Source organism: Silene latifolia, chromosome Y (assembly GCF_048544455.1).
Source record: "Silene latifolia isolate original U9 population chromosome Y, ASM4854445v1, whole genome shotgun sequence".
NCBI lineage: Eukaryota > Viridiplantae > Streptophyta > Magnoliopsida > Caryophyllales > Caryophyllaceae > Silene > Silene latifolia.
Window position 1 is genome coordinate 432,017,070 of NC_133538.1, and position 16,031 is coordinate 432,033,100.

Genomic DNA, 16,031 nt, shown 5'->3' on the forward strand with positions numbered 1-16,031 from the left:
ATTCTAGACTTTGTTCTTACTAACTGGCGCCTACGTGCTTGGACTTCCGACCACGTAAGCTCGGATCTTTCCGGGTACCAGCCTCTCCGTTGCATGACCGACCAATTTGACCACTACACTCAATCAATCTAATTAATCAATCTTGTTAAATCGTTTTCCTCTTTCGAGGGCACTCTTTCCTTGCTTTCGCGTCGAGCATCACTAATCGATCTTCTTAGTTCATCTCGTTCCGTCAACATGTAAGTCTGAGGGTGTATAACTCCTTTTATTTATTGTATTTTATTATTGTATAACAATTGTAAGGTTTATGTCGAAAGTACCCCATTAAAACCGATTTCTAAAACCGTCTTTAAAACCTTTTTTGCGGATTTCCAGTAGATAGACGTCGAGAAAAGACGCAGCAACCGCTGCGCCTCTTCGAAGGAGCGCAGCACCTGCCGCGCCTCTTCGTGAGGCTGCCGCAGTTCCTGCTTCTTTTCTTCTTCCTCCGTCCTCTGTAATTCGTGTCAAATTAATTTCTTTTGTTTTGTTCGTCTGTTAATTCGTTCACATGATAGTTTAATAATTCATATGTATATTAACCATCATCATTAACATGTTTAAATCGTCATAAATCCGACTCAAATCCCTAATAATCAATATTTGCGGGTTTTTCGTCATTAAATTCAATTCGGGTTTTAGAGATTCAATTCGTTCATGTTGGGTTTAAATTCATTGTTGATATATGTTCATCTGTTTGTTCATTAATCCGTCGTCAATTCATCATGTTTAGTTAATAATTCGTTTAGTTAGTTAGTTTAATTAATCATTCATTAACATCGACCCTTCACATAATTAATCCGTCTTGTTTCCGTCTCATCCATGTTTTACTGTTTTATGACCTCAATCATATGTAAATAATTCATTAATCACTTTCATCCGAGTCTAATATCGTAATCAATCCATTAATTTACCAATTAACATTAACGGTTTGCGCTTAAACTTCACGCCGAACTCACCCTTGAACAGACGCAAGAAAATCGCGCGCTCTTCCAAAGGGCGCAGTGCCTGCTGCGCCTGTTCCAGGGTGAATTCTGTCCCTGAACTCCTGTTCTGCCTTGACCTAGTTTAATTAGCTGCGTATTAATCTACTAATCATAATATCACGCTAATTCCTGTTCGTAATTTATTTGTTTTATTTTCTTATTTCTTTTCCCAAATTATCCGTTTTAAAGGTATTTTCGACATAAATCGCCTGTTCCAATGTAATTATTGTAATTCATATTTATTATTATTGTATTTTGTATCATTTGTATGTCTTCACATGTAAATGAACCTTAAATCCTACTTCGACCCAATTGTTTGCTAATTACATGTCAACCGACTTAGTATTAATTCTCACATTCTAGGATTAATCTATGGATGTTGCATTGCAAGCATATAGCCGACAATATATTAAGTACGAATAACTTCCCTAATCATTAGTAGAGGCCGCTATCGAGGCGGGCGGGATTAGGTGTTCGATCAAAAGAGCTTCCTAATACGTACCCTCACCCCTTACTCCAGATCTCCGTGAGCACCCGTGTTCATTGGCATCCACGAGAGTCATTCTAGACATAGAATGCTAAGGGTAACGATTGCTTAGTGTTCATGTCACTACTTTGTGTCTTGACATGACACGAGGTATTCGAACGGTTCCAATTTCCCATAAAAATTGGTGGCGACTCCATACAAAATGCAAACGCTTGTTTTCGAGCCCCTTCACCAAGCGCCCCGTGGGGCGGCCCGCTGTCCACGCTTTGGCGACTCACTGGGAATATACACTTACGTGTAGCTAAGGGTGAAACTTGAACAAGGTTAGGGAATAAGTTTGTACAAGACAATTGTCGGTTTTCATAACTCGGTCTTCCTAGACCGTTTAAATCGGCCTTCCTAGGCCCAACCCAACCCATTCGACCAATCGTCCCGTCTAAACGGTCCTAATTCTTATTTGGGCCTAAGGATGGATAGCGATTGACGTCATCCATACCATGATGCTTACTCTTGTTTGTATCAAGGGCCTTCACTACTTGAGGAAATGGACTAGGAATCGGCCTTACTCTTGTTTGGCACGAGCCTCTCCACAGACTTCGGGTTTGATGGTTCGGTATGGCAACCCACCCTTTAAACCAAAACCCTTCTAAAAGCACTCAGCATCCCGTTATAATGCTTGTATAAATGTGTAAACCTTACATGATCACCATTTCAAAACAAATCTTGACGAATTTTCAAAAAATCAAAACCCAATTTCAATCAAGAATTTCGAAATAGGGCCTTTAATTAGCACAAAATCCGGTCAAAACTCTGTCCGTTTGTCGTGTCAAAATTCGGGCCACAAGCCCATTTCAAACCTCACTTCGAGTCCACTCCTACAACTACACTACAGTTGACTAGGACACACATTTTCAAAGACCTTGTCTTTCTTCAAAACTCACTCAACACAAGTGGCACACACCCACTTCACGAGTCAAAACTTTTCCTCTTTTAGCAAGTGTGATAGAATGGTCGATCGTGTTTTGATTCGTCGCCGATCTCTTATCCAGTTTCCAAGATGCCCGGATCAAGTGAGGATACGAACCTCCAGCAAATTCAAGAGAGTAATGATCGAATCCTAGCCGCGATAGCCCAAATGCAAATTACCCAAGAACAAACCTATGACCGCCTTGAGCTTATCGAAGGCCGTATCTTTGATGTAGAGGGAAAGCTACCTCCCCCTAAAGGTGGAGTGCTACAATTTTCCGATGACGAATCTAAAGATGAGAATCCTGTCCTAGGAACAACCGCAAATGAGAAAAAGACTCCAATACCTAGAGGAGCAATTGATGTACCTTAAGGGGGATGACATTTACAGGGAGAACAATCGTAAGTATGAAGCCGTCAATTCCAAATTGCCCACTAACTTTAGCATGACGGATATCCCTAAGTTTAAAGGACATGAGAACCCTTTGAACCACATCCGCGCCTTCAAGGACTACATGTCTATCAAAGGCATCAAACCCGAGATGTTCTTAAGGATCTTTCCTTCATCTCTTGACACCATCCCAAAGCAATGGTTCTACACTTTAGATCACAAAAAGGTCGCTACTTGGGAGGACGCCGCCATCGAGTTCTCGAAACAATACGCGGATAATGCCGAGATCCAAGTCAACATGCGCACTCTAGAGGTTCTTACCCAAAATGACAAGGAAGGATTCACCGACTTCCTAAGTAGGTGGAGGAAGACTAGTACTCAATTAGTAGAACGCCCAGATGAGGCCACTCTTGTGGAGAAGTTCGTGGACAATCTCAAGCCCATATATGCCAACCATTTGAGATATCAAAATATCAAGACTTTCAAAGACTTAACCGTGTTAGGGACACGAATTGAAGATGACATCCGCAAAGGACTCTTGTCCAAAACGGTAGGTCGAGGATATCAAGGGTCCACAAGTCGTTCATACGGCTCTACTAGCAAGACCGACGAAGTTAACCTTCTCGAGACATCCAAGAAAACTAGCCCACCAAGGAAGTTCACAAACCTTGGAGATACGTACTCCAACGCTCTAAAAAGACTAATGAAGCAAGGTAAACTCCAACCCATTGGGCCTACTCCCGAACCTGAAAGGAAGTCCAAATTCTGGGATGAAAATTCCTACTGTGAATACCATAGGGGCAAGGGGCATGACACAGAAAAATGCTACAAGTTGAAACACGTGCTTCAGGATATGATTGAAGATGGTCGACTTCCAATTCCACCAGGAGGTAAGCCCAACAACACTCAGAATCCTCTTGGAGTTCTAGTGATTACAAGTGACGAATCTACCTTAGATTGCTCACATCTCATTTCTCCCACCGAAAATGAAATTCATGCAATTGAGAAAGAAAGACTCTACTCTACCATCTCCCCTACCATTTCCGACTTCATCGCATGGGCAAGGAGTGTAGATAGACAAGTGTGGGAACTAGAAAACATGGTAACGACCTTACGCGATCCCAAGGCAACGCCTAAAGAACGCGTACCATTGACCTTCTCTCAAAATGCCACTATGCAAGAAGTAGTCGCCGTGGTCGACAAGCTAGTCGATCAAATCATACAACTAGAAAGTGACATCATGAGGATGAAGGAACTAGCTGCAATCAATGGAGTTTGGGCCGATGACGATGAAGACGAATATCTCATTGAAAACTCTTTGGTAAAGGAAATAGTCCAAAATGGTGAAGACCAAGATGTGGATCACCTAACTCGTTCGGGTCGCCCATATCAAAGCACCACTCAAAACGGTCCAACCAATGTCATCACACCAAATGACAACGAAGACGACCCCACTGATCATTTGCTCAAGCAATTACAGAAAACCAAGGCTGATCTTTCAGTCTGGCAACTAGTGGCAAGCTCATTTCCGCATCGCCAAGCTTTACTGCAAGCTTTGGCCAAATTAAATGTAGCACATAACTCTACTCCTGAAGATGTAGTCAACTTGGTCTTCCAAGAATCACCCAAGCTAAGTAATCCTATTACTTTCTCGACGAAGACTTGCCACCTTTCGGCGCCAGTCCACAACCTTGCTCTATACATCACCGTCATCTGTCTAAAGAAAAATGTGCCAATGACCTTGGTAGATGATGGCTCACGCGGTCAACGCCATACCCCAAAACGGCATACAAACTAGGCATGAAAGAGTCGGATCGACCCCTAGAAATCAAGGTGTACGTGCATATGACGGTACACGACGAAAAGTGGTAGGACTTGCTAACCTAACCATAGCAACGGGACCAATCGAACGAAAGGTTAACTTCCAAATAGTGGACATCGAAGCTTCATTCAACATACTGGGAAGGCCTTGGATTCATGCTTCCAAAGCAAGAACATCCACCCTTCATCAAAAGATCAAGATCCCACTAAATGGCAAAGTTGTGACGATCACTTCGTCACCCATCAAGGCCATAATCGAGAAGCAATCAAATAATCAAGTCCTTGCGGATCCCATATACGAACTTGGGGCTTCCAAAGTGTAAATGTCATAGAAAGTGAGTTGGCACCCTTATACTATAATCCCTACTCTAACTTGGTGGTCAACCACATACTCAAAAATCAGGGATACTTCCCTGGAATGCCTTTGAACCCGATTCGGAAGAACACCTTCGCGCCATACAAGAAAGGCAACTCATCGAGAATACCACTTGGACTAGGTACAAACCCACAACGTAAGAAGTTCTCAAATGCTTGCCCAAGTCCAAAATCGCAAGTATGTAGGAGTCCAAATGAGGCCATATCTCCCTACCTTGAATGGATACTTCGTTCAAGAAGGAAGTTCGGAACTCTTTCATGGATTTCCCGAACCTTGGCATTATCTCGAGAGGAAGTTAGCCGGAATCGAGATCTTTCACGATTGCTACTTCATCCCTCCAGAAACGGTTCCTACCGTCAAAACCCGTCAAGCACCTTGCTTAGACAAACAAGCTGTTAGCCTTTTGTTTGGAGAGGACCGATTTGTTAAGGCCGCGCAGGATGAGATCATTACTACGATACTTCAAGACGATCGCTTCAACCCCACCGCATTGATCACGAAAATCGACACAAAGCGGCAAAAAAAGGATGGAGAAAATCAATCAAATGGACCAACAATCAAGGAAGACTCTTCAAGCTCACCACCGGAGAGGGAGAGATGTTCAAAGAAGAACCGAGAAGACGACGAGTTCGAATCGGAATCGAGTCGGAGTCGGAGTCGAGTCGAGTCTAGAGAAGTCATTAGAGAGTCTACTCCTGTCGTCATCCCCACTCCCTTCGTTTCTCCTAGCTTATTTTCAAGTAGCCACAGTAGTTCGGGAAATGCCCCACCATCGTCCCTTTACCGCCACCGACCATGGATCAGTTGGCTTCTTTGTTTCAACTTTACTCGAATCTTAATATGAATAAATCAGGGTTCTCGCTTACTCTTCGCGTTATCTTGAGTGCAATTTGCTTATGATGATACGAGGATGACCAAGACCCAGACTTGACCGAAATACCTCCCTACGTAGCCAAAGAAATACTACGGGAAGGGGAAGGGGGACCAAGACTGAGGACACCGAACCCATCAATGTAGGAACCGAACTAGAACCCAAAGAACTTAGGATAGGGACTACCTTGAGCTCTACCGAACGAGCCGACCTCATAGACCTCCTAAATGAATTCAAAGACGTTTTCGCTTGGTCCTACAAAGACATGCCAGGGATCGACAGGGATATCGCCGAACATAGGATTCCGATTAAGCCAGGTTTCAAACCTGTGAAACAGAAGCTTCGACGAATGAGAACAGAGTGGGCTCTAAAGATTAAGGAAGAAGTTGACAAACAATTCAAAGCCGGGTTCATCAAAGTTTCCGAGCCAATTTTTAAGTGAGGAAGGAGAGGGTTAGAATGGATTATTTCACAATTTTTAAGTGTGTTTTTTTTCGTCTTTCCTTTTAATTGCACCCGTCATGTTATCGTTCATATATTTTAGTAATATTTTTTTTTAAAAATTGTCACCAGCCATGTGAATAAAAAATAAGAAGAATATAATTTTTACCGGGTTACACACTTACACGCCATGTGAATAAAAAATAACAAGACTTATTTTAACCACCACGTAAATTCGAATATAAGTAGCAAGTTCCCAATTGGTGTTGTGCCTAATGTGATAGCTTTTATAGTTCACAAATTCTCAGTGAAGACGAGTACTATCCGTTACAAGCTGAAAACGGATAGTGCCCCTCTAACAATATGCAAGTGGCACTATTCATAGGGTGCTTCATTTTCCACCCACTTGCCTTATTGTGAGAGCGAGAGAGATTATCTATCTTCAGCTTGTGACGGATAGTGTTCGTCACAAGCAAGACTTATTGTAGTTAGTTAGGTCATTAAATCAGGATGGTTGGATATTAATTTTGCGTATGTGACGACGTCATGAAGTTGAATGGAAGAAGTCCCTAACTTAAGAGGAAAATGCTAGCAATACACAGCTTTCAGTAATTTAGCCATTAACACAGTAAAGAAAAGATGCGTCCAAACTCCAACTTCTAAAGAACAATATTTTAATTTAGGATCCAAAAGAACAAAAATTAGTCCTGAGGAATTAACATAGATATTAGCTACCATTAATAATGAATGATCTTCATGGGTTTTTGGTAAATTGTCAAGAATTACTAGTTAGAAACACATGTAGATGATTGCAGGATTAAAAAGTGCTAGTCTGGTAGAGAGACTCAATCTGAAATCAAGGATTATGCAAATTACAACAGAGACTCAGTCTGGTCACATTATTTTGTAACCAAGAACTGCTTCAAATATGCTACTTATATAGAGTACTAACTACCAACTCAGCGAGAACGCTTTCAACATAATTTTCACATTATTTTACCGAGAGACGAAACCATTTAATTAGAAAATTCAGCCATATACCCAATTACCCACTGAGTCACCAACCCACAAAAACTTGGAGATAAATAAAGTAATAATCACCCAGTTACATGGACTACTACTCTGATCTTAATAATCATATCATGAGAGGGTCTCACACGACAACTTGTGAGTAAAATATAAAAAATGGAGAAAACTGAATAAGTTAGTAGCAGATGTGTTAGTATGTGACTCGTATATCGCTTACGAAATATGTCGGAGTTTGATTACGGTGAGAAAAATAAACTAAGTAACAGATAAGCCAAAGACGGAAAGAAGAATAATGGCTCTGAGGGACGCACTAGTCTGCGCGGGTCGCATGTCCGACTGATTAAATGGCTTGTATGCACATATTCTAAGTCTACGTGCTTCTTTCTCTTAGGCGTTGACTTTGATATGGCTTTTCCTAGCTTTCCTATTTAGTCTTTGATTAAGCTTAGGTTTCTTAGTTTATTAGTTTCCATGAGTTTGTTTATTAATTTAATTTCCTAATTGTATTAGTATTTGTTAGGGTAGTTTAATATATAAACACTACCCTAACCTAGCTATTTTTTAAGGAGAATTTGTGAGGCAAACACATTGAGAGTTTTAAGAGGCAGATCTAGAAAAACTCTGTGCTCATCTTTTGTAATCTGTAATTCTCCCGACATAGTGAATTATTCTCCCTCGCCCTGGTGGATGTAGCTATCGCATTGATAGTGAACCACGTAAATCTTGTGTGTCTTTTATTTTTGCATCTACTCCGTATCGCTTCCACACGACAATTGGCACTAGAGCTTAGGTTTTTTGGATCCAGGGAGGAGAAGATGGCAACTGACACTATAAAGATTGAGAAGTTCGACGGTAGGAATAGTTTTGCACTATGGCAGATAAAGATAGGGCTTTGCTAAAGGAGCAATGCATCTGGAAACCCTTGACGCCGGGTTTCTCCACGAAGTTGACGAAGACTGAAGCTTCGGCTGCAGGTGCTGAATCTAGGGTGACTGAGACGGAAGATCTTGCCTTGTTAACAATGGAGGAGAGGGCTCATTCATCGATCTTGTTGAGTTTGTTAGACGATGTCCTAACTGAGGTAGCCGATGAGTCGACTGCAATGGGGTTATGGCTGAAATTGAAGAGTTTGTACATGACAAAGTCGCTCACCAATAAGTTGTTGTTGAAACAACATTTGTTCTCTTTCAAGATGAAGATAGGTATGTCACTTCGTGATCATCTAGACAAATATAATACTATATTACTAGATCTGTGTTATTGAGGATGAAGATGCTGCTTTAATTCTGCTGGTTTCTTTACCTGCGTCGTATGAGAATTTTGTGGATTCTTTTGTTCTTGGTAAAGAAACATTGACCGTAGAGGAAGTGAAGTCAGCACTTTGCACTAGGGAGTTGCGACAAAAAGCAACTGTTGACTTAGAAAACGGATCAGGGGCAGGTTTAGTTGTTGATAATACTAAAAAGGGTGGAGTTCGGAAGAAAAAGGCTAAGGCTAATATTCCAGTCACCAATACTGCTGATAATTCTGTTATCTGTTATCTATGTAAGTGTAGATACCCGTATCCGTCGATATTGGAATTTATAGAGAACCCGACAAACACCCGATGATGATAGGACACATGTATTTATTTAGTTGTCATTGTCATTATTTGGGTTCGTTTTACGATGTAGAATGAGCGTTGTCGACGGAGTATTTTATTAATTTAAATGATATTTAAATTATGGTCTTTTTTAAGGTGATTTCAATTTAATTTATTTTATTTTGAATTTATTTTCCCAAGTTTATTTTATTGAAAATAAAATAAATATTTGATTTGAAAAATCATTTTATGAGTATATTTGGTTTGAAAAATCATTTATTTTAATGTGTTAATTGATTTGAAAAATCGATTTAAAAATCGAAAAGAACTCGTTTCAACCACACGTTTTTGAGCTCGATTTTAGCTCGGTTTTTGAGCCCGTTTTCTTTACGAGTTGGCACGAATCTCGAGTACACTAACCAACCTAAGCCTCTACCCATCCACCCCAGTTCGAACCTGTGGACAGTGGGCCGCCCACGGGGGCGCTTGGTGAAGGGGCTCGAAAACAAGCGTTTGCATTTTGTATGGAGTCGCCACCAATTTTTATGGGAAATTGGAACCGTTCGAATACCTCGTGTCATGTCAAGACACAAAGTAGTGACATGAACACTAAGCAATCGTTACCCTTAGCATTCTATGTCTAGAATGACTCTCGTGGATGCCAATGAACACGGGTGCTCACGGAGATCTGGAGTAAGGGGTGAGGGTACGTATTAGGAAGCTCTTTTGATCGAACACCTAATCCCGCCCGCCTCGATAGCGGCCTCTACTAATGATTAGGGAAGTTATTCGTACTTGATATATTGTCGGCTATATGCATGCAATGCAACATCCATAGATTAATCCTAGCATGTGAGAATTAATACTAAGTCGGTTGACATGTAATTAGCAAACAATTGGGTCGAAGTAGGATTTAAGGTTCATTTACATGTGAAGACATACAAATGATACAAAATACAATAATAATAAATATGAATTACAATAATTACATTGGAACAGGCGATTTATGTCGAAAATACCTTTAAAACGGATAATTTGGGAAAAGAAATAAGAAAATAAAACAAATAAATTACGAACAGGAATTAGCGTGATATTATGATTAGTAGATTAATACGCAGCTAATTAAACTAGGTCAAGGCGAACAGAGTTCGGGACAGAATTCACCCTGAACAGGCGCAAGAGACCATCGCGCCCTTTGGAAGAGGCGCGGCGGTTGTTGCGCGTCTGTTCATTCCAAGGGTGAGTTCTCGGGCGTGAAGCCGGCGCAAAACCGTTAATGTTAATTGGTAAATTAATGGATTGATTACGATATTAGACTCGGATGAAAGTGATTAATGAATTATTTACATATGATTGAGGTCATAAAACAAGAAAACATGGATGGATGAGACGGAAACAAGACGGATTAATTATGTGAAGGGTCGATGTTAATGAATGATTAATTAAACTAACTAACTAAACGAATTATTAACTAAACATGATGAATTGACGACGGATTAATGAACAAACAGATGAACATATATCAATAATGAATCCCAGAAACCCAACATGAACGAATTGAATCTCTAAAACCCGAATTGAATTTAATGACGAAAAACCCGCAAATATTGATTATTAGGGATTTGAGTCGGATTTATGACGATTTAAACATGTTAATGATGATGGTTAATATACATATGAATTATTAAACTATCATGTGAACGAATTAACAGACGAACAAAACAAAAGAAATTAATTTGACACGAATTACAGAGGACGGAGGAAGAAGAAAAGAAGCGAGAATGCGCGGCCTCACGAAGAGGCGCAGCAGTGTCGCGCTCCTTCAAGAGGCGCAGCGGTTGCTGCGTCTTTTCTCGACGTCTATCTACTGGAAATCCGCAAAAAAGGTTTTAAAGACGGTTTTAGAAATCGGTTTTAATGGGGTACTTTCGACATAAACCTTACAATTGTTATACAATAATAAAATACAATAAATAAAAGGAGTTATACACCCTCAGACTTACATGTTGACGGAACGAGATGAACTAAGAAGATCGATTAGTGATGCTCGACACGAATGCAAGGAAAGAGTGCCCTCGAAAGAGGAAAACGATTTAACAAGATTGATTAATTAGATTGATTGAGTGTAGTGGTCAAATTGGTCGGTCATGCAACGGAGAGGCTGGTACCCGGAAAGATCCGAGCTTACGTGGTCGGAAGTCCAAGCACGTAGGCGCCAGTTAGTAAGAACAAAGTCTAGAATGCAAAGGGAGAAGAGAAGGGCGGACACTCGCGTGAGAAATATGAGGAACGAAAGCTCCTATTTATACTAATCACGTGAAGGAATAGGGTTTCGGAGACTCTTTGGAAGTGAATCTCGGAAAGATATGAAAAAGATACGTAAATCATGCAAAGAAGGGCCTGGGAAGAGGCGCAGCAGCCACTGCGTCTCTTGGAAGAGGCGCAGCACCTGCTGCGTCTATTCCCAGGAGGTTTCCTCCTGCTTAAGAAAGATTTCCGTGTTTAAGTTATGGTAGGACGGAAATAAATCGATTATCTTTAATATCTTATGTAAATATTACGGGATATTATTTGCCAAAAGATAAAATTTGAGAAATATGGAATAGAAATATCCTAACATTCCAACATTCGACTCGGGATTTAACAAATATCGAGAAAGTGGAGACGGTTTTTTACCCGACTCAAATGTACTCTAATTACTGCCAAAACGACCGTATCGGCACGTAGATGACATTTAAGAGGTTGACATTAATATTTGAGCAATCACTTGACGATAATCTTACGAACTGTTACAAATCGTTCCGCGAATCAAACATGCGGCCCAATCATCACCGGGTGGTTTGCGAGAGGTGCAGAAACGAGGTGTCTACAGAGCCCCCACTTTGACTGAGGCTTGGACAAGGCGAAAGTCAAAGTATAGCCATCAGGTCAATCGAAGATTACAACCTGACGACTATGGCGACGCGAGGTGGCTCAAAGGGTCTGAGCCGAGGACCTGTCGTCGGGAACATTTTAGAGTCTGTCGACTATCGGGGAGGGTTTTTTAAAGTCCATTAGACTACGTAAGGAGGCTCGCCAGCCATAAGAGGAGACCATACCTGAGATTTAATCGAACTTCGCGGGGAACAAGAGATATTGAAAACAGCAGGACGTCGGTAGAAACTGCTGGGGATCCGCTTGCGTCGGTCTCAAGCGAACTCTGGCGAAATTTGGAGGTTGAATCTGCTTGCGTCGGTCTCAAGCGAACTCTGGTTGGGGAATATACCGACGACTAGGAACATCTTGATCGTCGTAGGGGAAACCTTGAGTGAGCAGTACTGCAAAATACTACTGCGCTGGGGATAGACGACCAGGAACATCTTGATCGTCGTAGAAAGAAAGTCTTGAGTGAGCAAAGATCTTTGCAAAATACTACTCGTGTCGGATAAAATGAATTTGGACGATCTTTGCAAAATATTGTCGCTACTGGATAAAACATGGGCCGGAACGAAAGAAAATCGTCGAAACGGACCAAAATGATAAAACGTCATCGAGGAAGAGGCGCACCAAAGATGGACCCACGAATAACGAACCCATAACGGATTTTTGAAAATCCATATGGTGGGAAATAAAGGAAGAGGCGCAGCAAGAGCTGCGTCCCTTGGAAGAGGCGCAGCACCAGCTGCGTCTTTTCCCCAATTCAGCAATTCTGCGTAAAAACGCGAAATCAGAAGGTTTTATTTCATTATTTCGAAACACAATTTTTGCAATTTCTCTCTCAAATCTTCACCATTTCCGCCAAGGTTTGATTCAAAAGCTTGCTTTAGACATGACTAATCGAGGTATGTGCTTCAATCTTGCATTAATCTTCCATATTTGTCGAATTTTGAGCCGCGAACATTAGGGTTTTCGACCCTTTTGATCGAAAATTTGGGGCTTTTCCCCCAAATGGATTTGTCTTGCCCAATTGATGCTAGGAATGGATAATAGGTAATGCTAGGAACATAACCATGTATTTAATTTGAATTTTCATCGAGTTTTGAGCCCTTGAGCAGAAATTGAGACGGTTTCACAGCTAGATCGTAAATTGCTTCGAAAATGGCCTTAGGATTGCCCATTTGCGATGAAACTTGATATTTGGGACCCTTGGATGATGGGTAAACTTTCTACCATCTTGGAAGTTTGGTTTGTGACAACTTTTTCAGGACACTTCTCTAGGGCATAACCGCCATTATAGCGAAATGCTGCCGAATTTTCGACTCGAACCCGAGACTAGGCCTTGACTTTGTCTTGACTTGACTCAATTCATCACATGAGTGATTGAATTGGTGGGAATATGGCCAAGGATGGCCAGAAATGGGGAATTCCCGGGGCCTTGATGGCTCGAAAAACTTCTTAACAAAGGCTTGTCGTCATGGGACGCGGCCTGAATTTGCTTTAACGTAGCAGGTGACGATGCTTCTACTTCTGGGAGAGATCCCATGGACATAGACGCCGCTGTTGTTGAGGAGGCGCTAGAGCAGGCCTTCACCGCTGCGGTGATGGCTGCTGCGGACGAGGTTCCCGAGGAGGAGGCTGCTGAGGAGGAGGAGATTCCGAGACGGGCCCACCTCGGACGAGGAGGTCGTCAGCTGAGAGGAGCTCCCGCGTGGGCCGAGACCTGGGAGAGTAGGCACCTTGTGTGGGCTGCAGAGGGTCACTTGTCCTACAGGACGGTGAAGAGCTTGGTAAATAGGAATTCCCTAACTCATTACCTACCCTTTCCTATCTTTGTTCAAATTTCTTTTGAATTTACTCAAAACTAAAGATAGCTTTATTTCAAATCATAATAGGAGGCCGGGAACATCCGGTCGTTCTCGGGGTACACGACGGCGATGGAGCACTACGAGCGGCTGTCGGCGGAGGAGAGAGCCATGATCGAGCGTGGAGCGTTCGGTCCTCTGGTTCAGGTCTGGAGGGATATCGTGAAGAGGAAGTTGCGGGCCAACCTTTGCCTGGTCCGCGCTTTCTTGGATCGATTTTGGGATACGACTTCCACGTTTCACTTGCCTTTTGGTGAGGTGGGAGTCACCTTGGAGGACTACGGCATGATTTCTGGTCTGCCCTGCGGGACCGAGGAGATGGTGTGGCCGGAGACTGGCATGAGGGTGGATTCGGCCGAGGCGAGGAGGTTGATCGGCTGGAACCTGTCGCCGAAGGCTGTTGCGGTGCCGGGTTTGGTACCCAGTTCCTACGTTCGAGATTACTTTGCGGGGAAGACCCCGGCATCGGTGGTGATCGATGGGAGGGAGACGACTCCTCCTCCTTGTACAGCCGAGCAGAGGGCTCGTCTGTGGCTTTGGTGGTTCCTGTCTTCGATTTACCTCGGAGACAAGGGTGAGAGGCTGTCGACGAAGCTTCTCCCCTTTCTTTCTGACCTGAGTTCCCTAGGGCGTTGGGACCGGTCATCACTGGTTTTGCGGTCCTCATCCGCTTTATGAGGGCCATGGTTCGTCCGGAGTTGATGGAGAAGGGGACTTCTCCTGACGCTGTCGGACCTGGGCTACTGTTGGAGGTATGAACCTTCCTTTAGACCAAAGTAAATTCCTTTCTTTTATCAAAGATCGAAAGATCGTCATTGACTATTCTGTTTTACAGGCGTAGGTGTACTCTTACTTTCCGGACCTCGCGCCCAAGAGGACGGAGCCGTTGGAGAGGGCCTACCCCGTGGTGAGGGATTGGGTCATGTGCCGGACGAAGAGCAAGCGTTCTTCTCACAATGTCTACCGGCGGGATGTGAACGCTCTTCAGCTGAGCAGCGTGAGTATCCTATTTGTATGCACTTATTCTTCTCATACTTTGTTTTAAATTGATCATAGGAATGACCTTTGCCTTTATTTTATCGCAGTGGGTGCCCAGACCTTGGGCGGAGTACGCTGGAGCGCCTCCTTTTGTCGCTGAGGTCCTTCGACCTAGGAGCTCGAGTCGGCTGCTGTTGTGGACGTCGATGGGTCCTGTGTGGTATCTGGGTGAGCGGTTAGCTCGTCAGTGCTTTCGGGGCGCGTTGACGGTTCCCGTCGATCCTCCTAGGACGATGTTTAGGGAGCCTTCTGAGGCTGAGAGGGAGGCGGACTTGGCTGGCGCTAGTGGCGACGACCTTCTTCTCCCTGACGAGGATTACTCGGCGTTCCTTTACGGGAGGTTGGCGTATTGGCCGGTAGTGGTGAGTATCTTTTGTTTTCTTGTTGGATTTTGATTTTCGAGAATTGCGACGAAAGATCATCGATTAACGAGGGCCATTTGTCTTTGCAGGAGGTTGAGGCGGCGGGCATCGAGCCCCAGTACCCCGAGACCCTCGAGTACACCGACGCTACTTTTGGGAGGACGACGATCTCCGAGCTGCGTGACTTTGACGTGGGCGTGACGGATCTTGGCCTAGATGACGGCAAAAGATCATCGATTCGGAGGGTGAGTTCCCATTTTGCATAGTTTTCATGTAAGAACACATTTGATTGAATTTGTTCAATTTACTGAGAATTCTTTTGAAATGCAGGTCGCGCCATCTCGGTTTGTGGCACTATGGAGGGTGGCCAACCGGCTACGAGCTACGGCCATCGAGGCACTCGTCGGCGGTCGAGGTCGTCAGGTATGAACCTCATTTGTTTTTCCTTGATCTTTGGTTTTTCAGTTTTGTTTGAATTGATTGACATGAGCCAATTTCTTGTTGTCCACAGGCCGGTCGTGAGCTGGAGCGAGAGTTGACCCAGTCTCGGGAGGAGACGGCTCGTTTGTCGAGGGAGCTCGAGTTTCGGGACGCCGAGATTGTCGCTCTTATGGCGAGGGTTGCCGAGCTGGAGGGTGCCCAGCAGTAGTCTGCGTGGTTTTGTAGACTTGATTTTGAACATTTTTGGACTTGTTTGGGGCGCAAGCCCCCAGTTTACTCGGACTTTTGGAATTATTTGGGGCGAAGCCCCCAGTTTACTTGCACATTTGGACCTGTTTGGGGCGAAGCCCCCAGTTTGCTTGTACATTTGCTTTTTTGTTGTATATACGACGGCCTGAGTGCCTTTTGCTGCTGGGTTGT